At 34.6% G+C, this 9773-nt stretch overlaps 1 long non-coding RNA gene across 3 annotated transcripts in view; it reads left to right on the top strand.

Moving 5' to 3' along the window:
* Nucleotides 1-9773, top strand: part of LOC139964765 (uncharacterized) — a 49545-nt gene that overhangs the window by 16390 nt on the left and 23382 nt on the right. For 2 of the 3 annotated variants that reach the window (XR_011792080.1, XR_011792081.1), the window contains exon 3: nucleotides 6243-6367. This is a non-coding gene — a long non-coding RNA (uncharacterized lncRNA). Of the gene's footprint in view, nucleotides 1-966; nucleotides 1255-6242; nucleotides 6368-9773 lie in introns of those variants that run through there. The other variant, XR_011792082.1, reaches the window with a different exon arrangement.

Below are 9773 nucleotides of genomic sequence, written 5' to 3'. Positions count from 1 at the left end.
AATAAATAATTAAAATAAAATATTAAAATTAACAAAGGCTTAAGATATCCAAAATACTGGAGAAGGATAAAGACACCTTTTTTTTCTCCACACCTTTCTGTCTTGTCCTTCTCCAGTGTATTCCCTTCCCCTTCCCATAATCACCTCTTTGTCCCTCCACTGTTTATCTCCTACCTCTCCTCTTCCCCTGTTGGTTGCTTACTTTCTTCACTCCATGCCTTGTCTAATAACCCCCTTACATCTATATCTTTGTGTGCACCATACTCATTAACCCGTCTGTATTCTGTGCGTGTTTTTGTCCCTTCTGTTACTTTTACTTGTCATTTAGCATTTGAAGAAGATCCTGCTAGGATCGAAAAGTCAGGCCAAATTACTTTTGCGTATTATTATTATTGTTATAATTATGATAATAATAATAATAATAATAATAATAATTATTATTATTATTATTATTATTATTATTATTATTATTATTATTATATTTTTGCTAAGAAAGTGATAGTTTTCAAAGGTATTTCTTTTTTTAAAAGACACCCAAGATAGAACTTGGGCATGGAAACCAAACGACTTAAGTGATCTACTCTTAGCCCCGGTCCCCTTGCATCGAGACTGACCCTGTGTGCACGAAAATGTTATATCCATTGCGCATCACGGGTCCCCTTGGAAAGAGAATGTATACTAGTTAGAAGTCGAAGAAGACTACCTTCGCCCACCCCAAACCCCGCCCACCCCTCCATGTACCCACATCAGTACGAACCAGGCTTTGCAGTGATCAATAAATATAAGACTAGGGATAAATAACAAAACAAAACAAATTAAACGTTAGGAATACTTAGATAAACAATAGCGCTTGTAATAAGTTTTAAAGTTAGCAATGGTATTTAGAGATTTGAGACGGTCATTCAAAGAGTTCCAGATCTTAGGACCTTTTAAACAGTTACAATACTGATTGGAATTCAAACGATTTACAAGGAATGCTGAGCGAGTTGCTGAATCTAGTGTTTTGGTTGTGTACTGAATAACGATTGGAAAAGGAGGTTTAAAGACTTAGGTAAGAGCTCCATTGCGAACTTGGAACTCACAGGTTGTTATTTGATGACTTGTTGTTATAAATATTGCGGGTGCTTGGATTACTATGAGAAAGAGAGGAGTCCATTGTAATGTACCTCGCAGCACTTTTGTGAAGAACATGAAGTTTCTGCAGTCGCGAAGGATAGCTGTTTGCCCACACATAATGACAGTAAGACTGCTAAGGTAGGATAATGTAGCATGGAGACTTTTTTGGGGGCAGGTCATATCACAGTCAGAATACCGACTCCTTTAGAAAGTTCACTGGAAACATAATGAATTAGGTGCTGCTCAATTACACTATCATCAATGTAAACACCAAATAATTTGGCAAACATGATAAAATTCGATATATATTTATATTATAAGTCATGATTAACAGTATCGATGTTTGCGGGATTGTAGTTGAGAGTGGACCATTTTGTTTGAGTTTCGTGCCCAGAATATACCCTGGGTAAATTTTCTATAAGTATTATCATGCTTAATTATTCCTATAGCTTATTATTTATGACTCATCATGATATCACTGACTTCACATGGCATAGGAACAGCGAAAACAAGAACGACAGGTCGTTAAAGAACATATTACCTTGTTGATATTGTGTACGTAGGTCTATAATGTATGTGTTTACATAACATGTTACCTTCTTGACATTGTGCACGTATGTCTATAATGTATGTATTTACATAACATGTTACCTTCTTGGCATTGTGTACGTAGGTCTATAATGTATGTGTTTACAGAACCTGTTACCTTCTTGACATTGTGTACGTATGTCTATAATGTATGTGTTTACAGAACATGTTACCTTCTTGACATTGTGTACGTAGGTCTATAATGTATGTGTTTACAGAACCTGTTACCTTCTTGACATTGTGTACGTAGGTCTATAATGTATGTGTTTACAGAATATGTTACCTTCTTGACATTGTGCACGTAGGTCTAGAATGTATGTGTTTACAAAACATGTTATTGTTGACATTGTGTACGTATGTCTATAATGTATGTGTTTACATAACATGTTACATTCTTGACATTGTGTACGTAGGTATATAGTGTATGTGTTTACAGACCATGTTACCTTCTTGACATTGTGTACGAAGGTCTATAATGTATGTGTTTACAGAACATGTTACCTTCTTGACATTGTGTACGTATGTCTATAATGTATGTGTTTACAGAACATGTAATTACCTTCTTGACATTGTGCACATAGGTCTATAATGTATGTGTTTACAGAACATGTTACCTTCTTGACATTGTGTACGTATGTCTATAATAAATGTGTTTACAGAACATGTTACCTTCTTGACATTGTGCACATAGGTCTATAATGTATGTGTTTACAGACCATGTTATCGTCTTGACATTGTTTACGTATGTCTATAATGAATGTGTTTACAGAACATGTTACCTTCTTGACATTGTGCACATAGGTCTATAATGTATGTGTTTACAGACCATGTTATCGTCTTGACATTGTTTACGTATGTCTATAATGCATGTGTTTACAGAACATGTTACCTTCTTGACATTGTGTACGTATGTCTATAATGAATGTGTTTACAGAACATGTAATTACCTTCTTGACATTGTGCACATAGGTCTATAATGTATGTGTTTACATAACATGTTACCTTCTTGACATTGTGCACGTATGTCTATAATGTATGTATTTACATAACATGTTACCTTCTTGGCATTGTGTACGTAGGTCTATAATGTATGTGTTTACAGAACCTGTTACCTTCTTGACATTGTGTACGTATGTCTATAATGTATGTGTTTACAGAACATGTTACCTTCTTGACATTGTGTACGTAGGTCTATAATGTATGTGTTTACAGAACCTGTTACCTTCTTGACATTGTGTACGTAGGTCTATAATGTATGTGTTTACAGAATATGTTACCTTCTTGACATTGTGCACATAGGTCTAGAATGTATGTGTTTACAAAACATGTTATTGTTGACATTGTGTACGTATGTCTATAATGTATGTGTTTACATAACATGTTACATTCTTGACATTGTGTACGTAGGTATATAGTGTATGTGTTTACAGACCATGTTACCTTCTTGACATTGTGTACGAAGGTCTATAATGTATGTGTTTACAGAACATGTTACCTTCTTGACATTGTGTACGTATGTCTATAATGTATGTGTTTACAGAACATGTAATTACCTTCTTGACATTGTGCACATAGGTCTATAATGTATGTGTTTACAGAACATGTTACCTTCTTGACATTGTGTACGTATGTCTATAATAAATGTGTTTACAGAACATGTTACCTTCTTGACATTGTGCACATAGGTCTATAATGTATGTGTTTACAGACCATGTTATCGTCTTGACATTGTTTACGTATGTCTATAATGAATGTGTTTACAGAACATGTTACCTTCTTGACATTGTGCACATAGGTCTATAATGTATGTGTTTACAGACCATGTTATCGTCTTGACATTGTTTACGTATGTCTATAATGCATGTGTTTACAGAACATGTTACCTTCTTGACATTGTGTACGTATGTCTATAATGAATGTGTTTACAGAACATGTAATTACCTTCTTGACATTGTGCACATAGGTCTATAATGTATGTGTTTACATAACATGTTACCTTCTTGACATTGTGTACGTATGTCTATAATGAATGTGTTTACAGAACATGTTACCTTCTTGACATTGTGCACATAGGTCTATAATGTATGTGTTTACAGACCATGTTATCGTCTTGACATTGTTTACGTATGTCTATAATGTATGTGTTTACAGAACATGTTACCTTCTTGACATTGTGTACGTATGTCTATAATGAATGTGTTTACAGAACATGTTACCCTCTTGACATTGTGCACATAGGTATATAATGTATGTGTTTACAGAACATGTTACCTTCTTGACATTGTGTACGTATGTCTATAATGAATGTGTTTACAGAACATGTTACCTTCTTGACATTGTGTACGTATGTCTATAATGTATGTGTTTACAGAACATGTTACCTTCTTGACATTGTGTACGTATGTCTATAATGAATGTGTTTACAGAACATGTTACCTTCTTGACATTGTGCACGTAGGTCTATAATGTATGTGTTTACAGAACATGTTACCTTCTTGACATTGTGTACGTATGTCTATAATGTATGTGTTTACAAAACATGTTACCTTCTTGACATTGTGTACGTATGTCTATAATGTATGTGTTTACAGAACATGTTACCTTCTTGACATTGTGTACGTAGGTCTATAATGTATGTGTTTACAGAACATGTTACCTTCTTGACATTGTGTACGTAGGTCTATAATGTATGTGTTTACAGAACATGTTACCTTCTTGACATTGTGTACGTAGGTCTATAATGTATGTGTTTACATAACATGTTACCTTCTTGACATTGTGTACGTAGGTCTATAATGTATGTGTTTACAGAACATGTTACCTTCTTGACATTGTGTACGTAGGTCTATAATGTATGTGTTTACAGAACATGTTACCTTCTTGACATTGTGTACGTAGGTCTATAATGTATGTTGTTACAGAACATGTTACCTTCTTGACATTGTGTACGTAGGTCTATAATGTATGTGTTTACAGAACCTGTTACCTTCCTGACATTGTGTACGTAGGTCTATAATGTATGTGTTTACAGAACATGTTACCTTCTTGACATTGTGTACGTAGGTCTATAATGTATGTGTTTACAGAACCTGTTACCTTCTTGACATTGTGTACGTAGGTCTATAATGTATGTGTTTACAGAACATGTTACCTTCTTGACATTGTGTACGTAGGTTTATAATGTATGTGTTTACAGAACCTGTTACCTTCTTGACATTGTGTACGTAGGTCTATAATGTATGTGTTTACAGAACATGTTACCTTCTTGGCAATGTGTACGTAGGTCTATAATGTATGTGTTTACAGAACCTGTTACCTTCTTGACATTGTGTACGTAGGTCTATAATGTATGTGTTTACAGAACATGTTACCTTCTTGGCAATGTGTACGTAGGTCTATAATGTATGTGTTTACATCACATGTTACCTTGTTGACATTGTGTACGTAGGTCTATAATGTATGTGTTTACAGAACCTGTTACCTTCCTGACATTGTGTACGTAGGTATATAGTGTATGTGTTTACAGAACATGTTACCTTCTTGACATTGTGTACGTATGTCTATAATGTATGTGTTTACAGAACATGTTACCTTCTTGACATTGTGTACGTAGGTCTATAATGTATGTGTTTACAGAACATGTTACCTTCTTGACATTGTGTACGTAGGTCTATAATGTATGTGCTTACGTTTCTCTCAGTGCAGTCCCCTGGAAAGCATTCTAGTCTTTATTCATTTACCTTTGGCTGAGATGTGTAGTATCTGTTCTTCTCAGCTGAGATCCCACAGCACACAGTTGCTCACCGACTTTTAATCAAGATCATGTCTATATAGTAACTATCCCCACCCCACCCACCACAACCAACTGACACCCTCACCCCAGCCACCACACCCCAGCCCACCCCAGCCAATTTCGAAGGGACTGGTGATCAATCATTTAACGTAAGCCCATCGTGATATAAGCTTTACTGTCTCGATGTAAAGGGAGTGAATCAAGTTGTTTGGTTTTCGTATCCAGGCTCTGTCTTGGGTGATTTTTCTTTTGAAGAACATTGCAATAGTTACTTTAGTCCGCCTAAATTTGTCTTGACGTACAATGTTCAACTAAAATTTAACGGAAGGTAGGCCTACATTGTCTGTAAGTACGCTTTGAAGGGTAGACAAGCAGTGGACGGTAATTAATCTGTAATATAGAACATTTGTTTTAATGTTCATGGCTAATTTCAAGTGACCATAATCCTTTCTCTACCCACCAAAGTTTCGACATTTCCGAGAAAATGCAAGTTCTTCATGTAATTTGTACGCTGTATCCGTATGCCTACAAGTGTATTCTGTCCATCCTGTTATTGTTATAGGGCGTTTACAATCTGAGTTATAAAATCATATTCATGACTGCTGCCACCTCTACGATATTAGCCAATCGTGTGTACATCCATAATGTTGTCATGTTTTATATTGTCAGGTTGGTCATAAAACTTCCTATCAAAGGGAAAACTCCAAAAATGTACTTTCCATATTTTTCAATCTGATCCTTCTAGTTGTGTGGTTCCCGAGCATACTAAAGTAAGCGGAAAACACGACTATACGATACTTTCTAGGGATCTTTGTTACTGTGTCAGCAATTGATGGAGGTAATTGGAACAACGCCAAACTTTAAGATGGGGTAAGTTAGCCATTCTTTATTGTTTCACTTTATGGACTGCAACATCTCCAAAGAGACGACACCTCAACAGAATCACACCTCAACATGTTCTGGGTATTATTTTTATCTTTAATTATTAATAAAGAACATTTATGCTGATAACTTGATACGATTATTTGTTATACGAAATCTTCAGGAGGAGACCAACCGTTCACCTGTATCAGAAATGAAATTAATGAAAGGAAAAACGGGGGGGGGGGTGTGTTCTTCCAATAAGCTGTTTATGAGATATTAGGGTTCAGAATTTCAATTCAGGGGTTGCCATTGTTATAACATAGTGTCACTCGGGGGAACCTTGCAAGCTCCCTTTGCGTTTGTTAATATTAGTTCACTTTGAAAAGTTCAATATTTTCAAATCTGCATAATTTGGTACAACCCATATCCATCAAGGAAAATAAACAATGCAGCATATGAAGAAAACCATTTAAAACTTCAACACAAAATGACATGATGACGTCATAATTAGACTTGATCAAATCTCCAATCTTGCCATTAAATTTAAAACCGTCGGATTATCAAAATGGAATAAAGTTTTCTATATGCTCTGTGGAGGAGTTATTTAATGTATTCCATATATTGCACACCCAGGGGCAGGGCAGACCAGTCGGCCTTCTCCATGAAAAGATGTTGCACCATAAGGCAAAAAAATATATAACTTAATTGAATAACCGGGATTCCCAGAAATTGTCTTTACATACGCCCTCTCTTATAACTATAAAATTATATACTACTTTGAAAGACAAAGACTCTTGGAAATTTTTGGAATAGCGTCCTCACTTTGTCCGGTAGTGATTTACTGTGTATCAGACAATTGAAATATTTTATGTGTGGGTGTGACGAAGTGATTAGCCTGATTTGGGCTTCACAAGTTCAAGGAGAGGTAATTTCATTGATGCTTGATCAGGTTAGCTGTCAGTTTCCTTAATTCAGACATTTGCTAAAACTATCAAAAATGAATGTGATGAGGAGGGCATGCGATGGTGGGCGGTGAGGTGGGAGGTGTTCTTTGGAAGTAAATATTTCCTCGATGTATTTATTGGCGCCCGAAACATATCGTTAGCTTGCTTCACGAGCACACAATGGGGATACAGTTTCGATATCGATAGTTTGATAGCAGACTTTGTAGAACTAAAGAGAATATTCTGACTGCCCTCACAAGTATGAAAGAAAAAAGTCAAACCGTTAAATTTAAAGCCCCGTCTCAGTATCGTATTCCTATAGATATGGCGGTCATTTAATAAATATACTGATTTTTACCCCCAAAAATCCCGACTATTCTGGAAATGGATAACAGTGTTTGCGTGTGATGTTATCATGACACATGTTCTTGAAAAGCTTTACTTTCTTAATACCTAATTTTCACATTTGTTGACGGAATGTTCCTTAACTGTCCCCATGTACATGGTATATGTTACGAAGAATTAAAACACAAACTCATTATAGTCCTCTATAGATATAGATAATTCATACATAATTTAAACAAAAGTGAAGAAATTTCTCAGAATATTGCCACAATAATGTCACTACCTCCGGTGTTGCCAAATGCATTAGTCAAATTCCAGATTTTTAATACCGGCATATCATCGGATGGAAAAGAGAAAAACAAAAAGGAAAATAAGTAGAAAAAGTCCCATTCGTCGCCGGAATATTCCACTATTAAGTACGGGTGTTATGTATTTCTGTACACTTTAAAACAGTCGTTGTTTTGTCGTTTTCAAATTAATCATAGAACGACACTTCACATCCCTAATTTGTTTACTTCTAGTGAATAAATATCATTTATGTTATTATTTATTCCTAACCTATGTCGACCTTTCTACCATTGTTAAACTCGACGCCAACCTATTATCGAATGGTATATTCCAAAATAAGACAACCGGAGACGAATGGGACATGATCCGGAATTTTCTTTAATAATCGAATGCATTTTCAGCGGGATATCTCTTTAATATACTTTTTTTCAATACTTTTACCTCTTTCCATAAGATGGATTTTCCACTACGTATATATAGAAAGGTGATCGATTTTGAATTCAAACTCTAAGTCTTTCTTCTTGTATACTTGTAGCTTTCCTAGCCACATCTCAGTAGGCCTATAGTGTAAAGTTCAGAGCTATAACGAACAATGTATACTAGAACTAATTTGTTATGAATATACAGAGATCCGTCATATGTTCATCTGTATCGTATTATATTTACAACGACCAGAACAAGAAGAATAGGAAACATGTGAGGAGTCCAATTAATCACTTATGAATATTTAATATGAGATGTTAATGACTCCATTCATCAAAACTGATTACTATACAGTCAGTCATCTTCGAGTGATAAATGAGTAACTATGACAATGATGAATCGTCACCAATCATTGACTGGATAATTGCGAACACATCCTCTTAATTTGAACCGACTCAGACCTATCATGCTCATTAAGTACCCCTTAAAGGAGCATGGCAAAGCGCTTAAACGAAAAAAAAAAAACAATAATTGTGGAAGATTAATTCACGTGAAGCGTTCGTGTTATTTTTATTTCTTCATTTATCAGGAAATGTTGCGAGATATGTAAGAGGACTATTGTGATAAATATTGATAAAATATTTGAACATTGTGACGATAATTTGTGTACATACGTGTGGAAATAAAAGAACAATCATTTTGTTGTTGTTAATGGCCAACATTGAGTTAGACAAAGGAGAAACAACTATGGTGATTATTTCGCTCTTGGTGAAAAAAGAAATATTTTTATCTGCATTGCAGATAATTTTTGTTTTAATAGCAAAGCAAAATAAAAAACGAAAAACCACTATATCTGTGTTATTTAATGGAACTAATGTAAAAGACAACAGTAATGTCCTTCACGTATACTACTATAGAAATATCATTTTAAAGAGGGTAGGACGTTAAGTCACTTTTTCATCCTTCCATGTCCCTTTTAATGTGTGCTTTATAATAGCAAGGTTTCTGAATAAAACAAAAATCCAGGATAATTCCTAACGTAGGATGTAAAGTTTAGCCAAAATAACCGAACATTTTTGAGAGGTGTTATTTTAAGATATTTAAAACGTACGGAACACTTCTTTAAGGAACAGTACATTATCAGGACGTATAGGCGCACACTTTGGAAACAGCTTTAATTGTTAATTTCAATCCATTTCAGCTTTTAGAAATTCTTAAAACTTTCTGCCCCCCAGAAAACTCTCAACCACATCTTGACATACTTACACTTTTGACAAACGGTTGACCCAATGTAAATATATATATATATATATATATATATATATATATATATATATATATATATATATATATATATATATATATATATATATATATATATATATATTTGTTGTTTGTTATTATAAATAGTT

Source organism: Apostichopus japonicus, chromosome 23 (genome assembly GCF_037975245.1).
Source record: "Apostichopus japonicus isolate 1M-3 chromosome 23, ASM3797524v1, whole genome shotgun sequence".
In the NCBI taxonomy this organism is placed as follows: Eukaryota; Metazoa; Echinodermata; class Holothuroidea; order Aspidochirotida; family Stichopodidae; genus Apostichopus; species Apostichopus japonicus.
The sequence above is the reverse complement of the archived record's forward strand: the minus strand, read 5'-3'. Positions and strand labels throughout refer to the sequence as shown.